A 9,409-nucleotide genomic window follows, 5' to 3' on the forward strand; every position below is an offset into this window, starting at 1 on the left:
CTACCTTGAGAAATAGTGTGCTTAAAGATATTTTTACTGCAACAAACCTTAGGTATGTACATTTGATGTGTGCAGGAGTGCATACCAAAAGTATGTTGCGGTAAAAAATTATATCTTTAAGCACACTATTTCTCAAGGTGGCGATATTATGGACCCTGGTGATATTATGGACACAGATGTTACATCACTAAGGAATTTTTAGCCTGGTTACCAAACCTACTTTGTATTTTAGCTCCAGAGTCCTCTCTGCAAATAGAAGTGGATTAAAGAGGGTCTGCATGGGGGGGTCCTGGCAACGGTTAACGGTAAATTCAGCAGGGCTGATAACGCTTAACGGTAAATTCAGGACGGTCGGCAACGCTTAACGGTAAATTGACAGGCTTTTTTTTTCGAGCTGCACTGGATTTGGTATCTCGCTTTGTGAGAAAAGGTGATCACTGACAAAATTACGTATACCTTACATGTAATGAAGCATGCATTAAAGGTATGTGTTCCCTGTGTTTCCCACCTGCCCTGGTCCCAGAGTGCGTCCACAAATAAAGGGGAGTCCGAGTCGACGTCGGTCAGCTTGTATTTTTTCAGTCTGCCCACTTTTACCGATGGATTAATCTAGGGGGGTCCAGGGGAATGCTCCCCCGGGAAATTTAGGATTTTTAAGCCTTCAAAAACGCAATTTCCCGCATTTGGAGAGGCAAATCATGGTGTTGAGAGTGTTTGTTGGTCCTTCTGATGTTTTCATATTTTACTCAAGATTTTTGTTGATTTGCCTGTCAAGGTTGACGGATTCGTTAAAAAAATTCTGTAACTCTCCGCAAACTTTCGGAAATTGACGGGAAAACTGACCGAGCGCAGAAGCGCGAGTCGAGCGCCAAAGGCGTGAGCAATGAAGGGGGGTCCGGGGAAATTTTGACCGAGCGCAGAAGCGCGAGTCGAGCGCCAAAGGCGTGAGCAATGTAGGGGGTCCGGGGAAATTTTGTATTTTTCCCCCGGGAAATTTTGTATTTTTAAACCTTCAAAGACGCATTTTCCTGCACTTTGAAAGGCAAAATTAGGCGTAACGAAGAATTATTCATTAACGCTTAACGCTGAATTTAGGATGACAACTAACGTTTTACGTTGAATTAAAACGACCAATAACGCTTCACGATGAATATACTGATAACGCTTAACGTTGAATTAGAGCGGGTCGGCAACGATTAACGGTAAATTAAAATAGCCCATAACGGTTAACGAAAAAGGGCATGCAGACCCTCATTAAAAACTCGGGAGCTAAAATACATGTACGTTTGGTAACCAGTCTAGCTAGAGAAGTTTCTCATTGTTGATTTGATTTTTTTATTGAATGTCAGGACTGGTTCTGTAGCAGTACCACTTACCCAAACTTGACACTTCATGTTTTATCTTCACTGTTGCAAGATAATGTCTACTGTTATCTGTTGATCACTGTTGGGGGGAAAATTCCATTACCTTGTCAGGCTGTTAAATGGGCCGGAAGCATGGGCGTTGACACTGATGTCTGCGATTATTTCATCCCTGTTAGTTCAAGATTGTTACAGGCTGAACACACAAGAAGACTAAATTTGGATGTTTATATTCATGGTGCAATGAAATTGCCAGTTCTAAGAATGTTGTTTTCATCTTCAGCAATCATATTCAGAATAGGACTAGAATAGGATGGCTAGCTTGGCTAGCAATGCAATAGGATGGCTAGCTTGGCTAGCAATGCTAGGACTCATATATATAATTGTGAACTTACCATCCCAAATTCTTTTCAGAAAAGGTTAGAGAAAGAGCAGAGGTGAAACACAATACTGCTGGCTTGAAATGAAACCACACCTTGCAATTTGCAATAGGAGAAACTTACTTTTTACGAAGTCACTTTTGTAGAATTACATGTACATGTCTTGAGCTTTACATGTATCACTATGAGTATGTCAGAATTTCTAAGGCATTCATTGCCAAATTTCTATTGGTTGTGGGATGGATACATGGGGTTAGGCAGCAGGAGGCTTAGGTTTTAAAATGAGATTCTTTGAAAACATAAAGGTTTGACATCCAGGTAATGAGATACGTAAGCTAACAGTTGAATTAAGATTTTCAAAATCTATCTAGTTGCTTGAGTGTCATCCTGTGTTCTTTGAAACTATTCATGTCTTCCTAGAACAATACAATCTTCACCTGTCTGCAAATGCAAGATTCTAAAATTTCATTTCAGAGTCACTACATAAAGTGAGCCTCAAAGCAAGAATTTGGATGTGATGAAATCATAGAATTCAAGTATTTCACATACATGTATATGATTATATACTTCTGTAGACCCAAGCTTAGCCATACTTTTGCATGCAAAGTGTGTCACCAGACATTATATACAGTAACAATAATTCTATAATACTGTAATTCTTATCAAAACAAAAAAATTATATGATGAAAATTGAAATCATAGAATACAATTACTATTAACACACAGATATTTCACATCTTCAGACCCAAGTTTAGCCATAATTTTGGTGTTTTCATGCAAAGTGCGTCACCAGACGTCATAAAACACGGTAACAATTCAAATCATGCTGCCTGCTGACAGTACCAGTAATTGTAACATCCCCCCACGAGTCCTTAGTGTTTTACATGTAGACGTTCAGCATTTTATGTTCGGTCATGGTGGATCAGTTACAGTCAACTGATGTCTGCCAACGGATGTGCTAGACATCCATAATCGTCTTCAGTCTAAGTCCTGATGATATCACTGTTTTGGGATTAATTATAAAGGATAATAATTTGAACATTGTTCCCTTAGACATGTGATTATTTAGAAATACATCTATTGTAGAAATTTTTCTGACTTTATTATCATAAAATGCAAATATACTGTTAAAACATTTCTTAGAAGTGTTCATTGCTAAAGTCATAAGAACTGGTGATATATCTGGGTTAACTCTACATGAATTTTTTATGTGTACAAATTCATAAAGACACAGGAAATCCGGTACTAAAACCTGGTAGTTAAATCTAAACGGCCTCAGCGTTAAAATGCCATTTGTAAAAAATGACATCCCTACAAGATATTTCATATAGAAAAAACATAAAATATGTTAACCACGGAGCTTAAATTCTTAGCATGAAAGTCAGGTAATTAGGTGCTATCAGACATGCAACTCCAATTTGCTACAAAAATATAAATCTATTAAAGGGCATCTCGTAACTGTGTAACATAAAAATCTTTGCAACTACAAACCTTTACCTTCGGTAACGAGGATGTAAAACTGTTTTTTTTATAGCCATTCTAGTAACATTTCTGTTCAGTCCCATTTGGTCTCTCATAAAAGAAAATGGCAACATCTTTGTTACCGTATGCACCTGTAATGCCTTCTATAGTCACCTTAGAGGGACTTTAAGTATGGATCCTATAAGGCCAGTAACCTTCAGACAGCCCTTCAGTGAAGGGTTATACATTACTGAGTACTGTAAATCACTTTACGTCTGCGGGAGCAAAAGTTTTCGGTCTGAGAAAAAATGACATGTTCGCAGAATTATATGTTCACAGTGGCAGCAGGTGCAGAAAAAAGAAAGTCAGCGAATTATTTGTTCATGGTAATGATTGCAGTACAGAAGTTACCGCAAAAAATGTGGATATAAAAGTACCACAAAAAAAAAAGTGATTTACAGTATGTATCCATCACAGAGACCTGAGCTTATGGAGCTTGTTTGGGCTGTGAAGGTGAGATAAGGAGTTTGAACAGACGGGCGGATCAAGTTCATTGTTGGAGAGAGAGTTGTGATCAATAATTATTTGACCCCGGGCGGAAGCCGATTGCCTATGCATGCACGGTACATACTCTCATCTCCTTGGCATGTACAAGACTGTCGTTACGTGTAATTTGACTCGACGTTATTCCTGCATTTGTGCCAGAAAGACTCTGCTTAGTCCATCATTTTGTCAGGTTAGCATTGACTGTATGTGTGAAAGTAATGACTAAGATAATGTGACAGTGTCTGCATTGTTACCTCAGTCTGTGAACAAAGGTTTTGTTTTAGGATTATCTGTTAGTTTGTGTGCTTGCTTGTGTTTCCTCAATGTGATTTCTACATGTCAGACTTTTGAAAACACTAACAGGAAGTTAGGTCAAAGGTTCCAGAAAAGGTTATCTCATTTCCTTAAATTTCCTGCTAAATGGATCGATTAGCCTTTTGCAGGCTTTGGGAGGTCTCTGGAAAGAGTGGAAATTGGCCAAATGGAGAGATAACATGCCAGGGGAGTTGCTCCACTATAGAGTACAGTTTGACACACCAATTTAGAACCTCTAACATATAATTGTACAGTAATGCAAAGGGAAGGTAGTCAGCACCAAGGACAGGGAATATAGTGTTAGATGTATATATATGGAGGTTAGAGTTTCATATACTGACCAATTCCAGTTGGAACACACTGAATATTTAGAACCTCTAACCCATACTATTGTACAGTAATGCAAAGGGAAGGCAATCAGCACCAAGGACAGGGAATATAGTGTTATGTATGGAGGGTTAGAGTTTCATATACTGACCACTTCAAGTTGGAAACAGCACTGAATATTTACAACCTCTAACATGTACTATTGTACAGTAATGCAAAGGGAAGGCAGTCAGCACCAAGGACAGGGAATATAGTGTGTACATGTAACGTTATGGAGGGTTAGAGCTTCATATAACGTTACTGACCACTTCAAGGTGAAACACACTGAATACACATGTATACTGTTGTATAGTAATGCAAAGGGAAGGCAGTCAGCACCAAGGACAGGGAAAGACTGCTGAGAACTGGCTTACCATTGACTTCAATAATGACAATGTGCCCTATTCAGCATATGCTGTCTGTATTGCAATCAATATTCTGATGACCTAGAGTTTTATAATACTAGTAATATTATGCAGTTTGGACCTGTATTTTACATACATGAAGCCAACATACCAGGCTGATTTGCAACTAAAACAATGAATTCAAACTTTAAGTCAAAGCACTGCATTGATAGATCAGATGGAAAACCTGGAACATAAAAGGGACTGTTGGGGCCAAAATATTAGCATTTTGATGCAGAGCCTGAAATGTTTTTTTTTTTTGGCAAATCAGAAAAAAATGAAGCTGGAAGGTGAGAACCAGCAAATTAAATTGGTGTGGCCTTAATCAATGAAAGAAGGAGAACCTGAGCAGTCCCTAATGCATTAATGGTCAGTCTGCCCCTGCCTCTAGAGATTGGGCATTTGAGACTTGCTGTTCAACTTAAATTGCTCCGAATTTCCCCCGAGCAATGAACCTGTGTGTACATGTACTGTAAATGGCAGCATCTGTCTTTCTTGTCACGACCACAATATAATTATAACCCCCTCGGTGTGCCAAAGTGGTTTGAGAGATCCCTTTTCAATTCCGTGTGTTCTGCATCTGTATTGGTATAACCGGGAGAACAGCCCTTTGGTGTAACACACCAACTTCACAGGCACATGGCACGGCAGAAGCTAGCTATATTACACAAAACGACTTGTGTTACACACAATCTTTGCACATTTATTGCAGGAGTTGTTTAAATGATGCCCCAACTGTGCTTGGTGGAAAGGAGTTCCACTCTATGATAGTTCTTGGAAAGTACATTCAAGTTTTTGAACACCTCAACTCTTGGTTGATAATTCTGATTTGAAGGCATGACAGTCACTGTTTCTTGTTCTTTTCTGGGCTGCTATTAGATACTTATGAGGTTGGTACGTCCACCAGTTTATTCATTTTGTACATCATGCGTGAGTGGACGTTTCTGTGTTCTGTTGTACATGTAGGAGCTGATCATAGGCGGGCTTGTCATGGTGACGGGGATCGGAGCCATCCCAGCCTGGGTCACCTTCAACATTCCCAAGTGGTCGTCACAGCCCAAGCAGTAAAAGCCGGTACGTGCAGGGGTGTTTACTGTGTACCCACCCGATAAATAGCCTGGTTACCAGACCTATTTTAGCTCCAGAATCTTTATTCTCTCAGAAGTCTTGCACAGGTGCTGTATGTTCTGCCATTGTGGTCAAAGATTCCTTTAAGACTTTGTGTCACTCTCATTTCATATGGTTGGATCTGACTACAAGCTCCCCGGCATAATTGATGATACTGACTGTAACATTATGCCTCCTTCAGGCCCTGATGATGAAAGCCAAGGCAACAGCCACCACAAGGCCACTGCTGTGTGATGACGTGTCAGCAAGAGCTGCTTAGTTCAAGTCCTAAGTGCTGCAGATATTTTGCGTATTCCTGCGCATGTAATATCACACTGATTAATACTGTAACACAGAAATGAGTGTCTTACTGTAAAACTGAGCCTTAGACTAAAAATTTAAATGTGCAATAAAATAAATGAAAGTCTGTCCTCATTTGTGTGTTTTTGTCTTTCTTCTGAATTTTCTTGAACTTTTATGTTGGGGAAATAATATGCTTTCTTATAGAGTTCCTGAAAAGGAGAAAGGTCTAGTATTGTGAAGGTAATATGATCAACTGATATAATTCATACAAATGAGGATCTTATTTGCACGTTTATAATCAGTCAATCATGAAGGTTAACATCATTTGGCGAAGGTTTAAGATCATGGAACTCTAGCTTTTCCAAAGTTCTCCATCTTGTTTCATAACTTAGAAATGATGCAAAGTAGTAGTAGTAGTGGTAGGAGCATGACAGCTCATCTGTCTTATCACATTCCATAATGAAGTTATTCAAGTAATATGCAATAAATCATGCAACGGTCTAAAAGCGCCGTGTAGCGGAAGAAATGAAAAATGTAGTATGAATAACACTCGTACGGCAGTTTAACACGGTATTCCTTAAGCGCCGACTATTGACTGTTTGTAGTACTGCAGGCAGTGGCCTCCGTCTCCCCCAATACAATCGGACAGCTTGCCAAGAACTGTTTACCAGACTTACACGTTTTTTTTAGCTTCGAAGTCTTTAACCTCTCCGCAAATTTGCTAGCCTGGTTACCAGACCTTTTTATTAGTTCCCGATCCTTTATCTTCTCCGCAACTATCGTCATATTATGACATCAGCGCAAACTTTAATGGTTAACCTACCCTTTCTTGTTTCCATTATTTTACAGTAAAACAAGTGAATATCATGTAGTTTATGAATTATAGGTTCAACACTCACCTGGCCTTGAAGATCAACGTCAAGAAACGTTATAATCATTGCAAGGTGATTCAAGGAGCTACGAAACGCCTTCGATCATTCAGTCAACTATTTTGTGGCCTTTGACCCTCGTAGCCTAATTTTCTCGCCCTATCACAGCATTTTGTCGCAGTATGTTAGTTTACCTGAATCATCCGCACGTGCCAATGAGGACCCCTAGCGGTTCGTTACATGCTTGCACTTGCTAGGTGCGTGTTTTCCTGTAATGATGATTTTAATCGCCCGGTGGCGCTATTTTGGGACCGCGAATAAACTGTTGCATCTAATTGCATAGTGGTAACGGCCAGGAATTTCATACTTCCAGCATTTGGAAGTTAAGTGAACATGAACATCATTACACGCAACTTTTTCCAATCAGAACCTCATTTGCATAATTTATGAGGAAATGCTAGAATGACCTTTGTTAAGATGAGACAGACTTTGGATGGAGAATATTTTCAACTGATATAAATCATGCAGATGAGGATCGTATTTGGATAATCGATAAGAAACATTTGTAATTTGTTAGTCATAAAGGTTCTCTTAATTTGGCAAAGGTATGAGATCATGGAACTCTAGTTTTTACTGATGCGACCTTTCCATGGTACTGAAAACTTGGTTGCACTTCCTTGATGTTAAACCTCTTTGGTATTTGTGTTAAAAAGATGCATTTGTGTTATACTGTCAATGCAAAGACTTTAATACATGTAAAGACATAATTTCTTACAGCTCATAATCAAATATAAACTCTTCATTTTAAACAGCAGGGATACAAATTACAAGTGTTCGCGCCAGGCAACAGTACAAGTACATGTAGTCTCATCTTGAAAGTTCATTGAAAGTTTCATCTAGAAGTCATCATGAAGCAAGTTTGAACTGTTATTTCCAATGCACAAAATTGGAGTTACCCAATTTTCTTTACCGTTCAACTCCAGTCTTTGTCTAGGAATGAGCAACCCAGCACTTCTATGACATCACAGTATGCAAATAACAAACATGACTCAGTGAGCAGTGGATCATAGGTTGCAGAAAGTCTGGATAAGTCCAATTTTTTAACGTTGGAAATAACAGCTCCAACTTGCTCCATACATCTAGTCTAATACATCAAGATTACAATACAATGAACAAGTTACACAGGATGCATGAAGGGCAAATTTTCCTAAAAATCATCAGATAATATGAAAACATGAAATACTCTGTCTAGGGCACCTTGGGCACTCTTGTACAATCAATTTTAACAATACTATGTGTAATCTCTACAAATCATCTTTTAGAGCATATATATTACCTTTAAGTTATAGACCTATCTCTTTCATTCAACACAATATATCTTATGACTGTTCCATGAATACAGGTACAAGTGCTTGAATCACATACTATTAGGTAGCTGCACATCACCATGCAGTTTTTGCATACAATGTCATATACTTTATTGTCATATTTACACACAAATTAGACAAATCAATGTCACAATTCAATAGTATTTCTGCTGAAAAGGAGTGCATGAGCTTTGCTACCTACAGTTTACCCCCCTCCCCCATTTAAATAGACAGTCCCCTTTTGATAGTTACATGTAGTCTACTGACCAGCTAACCCAATGCTGTTCTACAGCCCCAAGAGTGTAATAGAGATGTAGTAGAAATCTTGCCAAGACAGATGAGTGAGCTCACAGGATGCACTTCGACCAGTCAGCATTTTTCTCAAATAGTACAAATGCTGTTACAGTAATGATTGATGGCTCTATACATATCTGAATTATGGTAACAGTTGGTTTCAAGACTTAGTTTGTGCACACTAGTACGATAGTTTATCTGGTTCTCTTTTCTTTACAAAATGACAGTGCTTAGATGTTGTTTCCAGGGAAGTACAAAAAGAGAAGGCACTGTCTTCCTTACCTTGCCCTACATGCAAATTATTAGCGCACAGTTTCAACTTCACTACTACTCTTTTCTGTCTTCATCCAATATTGTTTGGGAGGTGGAGCAAAGAGAAGAATTATCCAAAGAAATTTCAAAGTGATTTTAGAAATTGGTTGGTTGGTACAAGCACCCTAGGTACAAGGTATTTTTTTATATAGTGAAGATTCTTCTTACTTTATGTTCAAAGAAAGCAAAATATTGCAAAAAATGTACAACTCAGTTGATTCTATAAGATAAGAAATAGCAAAAAATGACCTTTCAAATGTGAGAATTTGGAACATGTTTAACTTATTAGTTAACATTAGATTACATTACACACACCAGATGAGC

At 38.5% G+C, this 9,409-nt stretch overlaps 1 long non-coding RNA gene across 1 annotated transcript in view; it reads left to right on the forward strand.

The window, feature by feature from the left end:
* Positions 1 to 6,375, forward strand: part of LOC109482779 — a 7,972-nt gene extending 1,597 nt beyond the window's left edge. Inside the window, exons 2-3 of the long non-coding RNA XR_002140977.1 lie at positions 5,800 to 5,907; positions 6,143 to 6,375. This is a non-coding gene — a long non-coding RNA (uncharacterized LOC109482779). The remainder of the gene's footprint in view (positions 1 to 5,799; positions 5,908 to 6,142) is intronic.
* The last annotated feature ends 3,034 nt before the right edge of the window (positions 6,376 to 9,409 follow it).

Source organism: Branchiostoma belcheri, unplaced genomic scaffold (genome assembly GCF_001625305.1).
Source record: "Branchiostoma belcheri isolate BF01 breed outbred unplaced genomic scaffold, Haploidv18h27 scaffold60, whole genome shotgun sequence".
Taxonomy (NCBI): domain Eukaryota; kingdom Metazoa; phylum Chordata; class Leptocardii; order Amphioxiformes; family Branchiostomatidae; genus Branchiostoma; species Branchiostoma belcheri.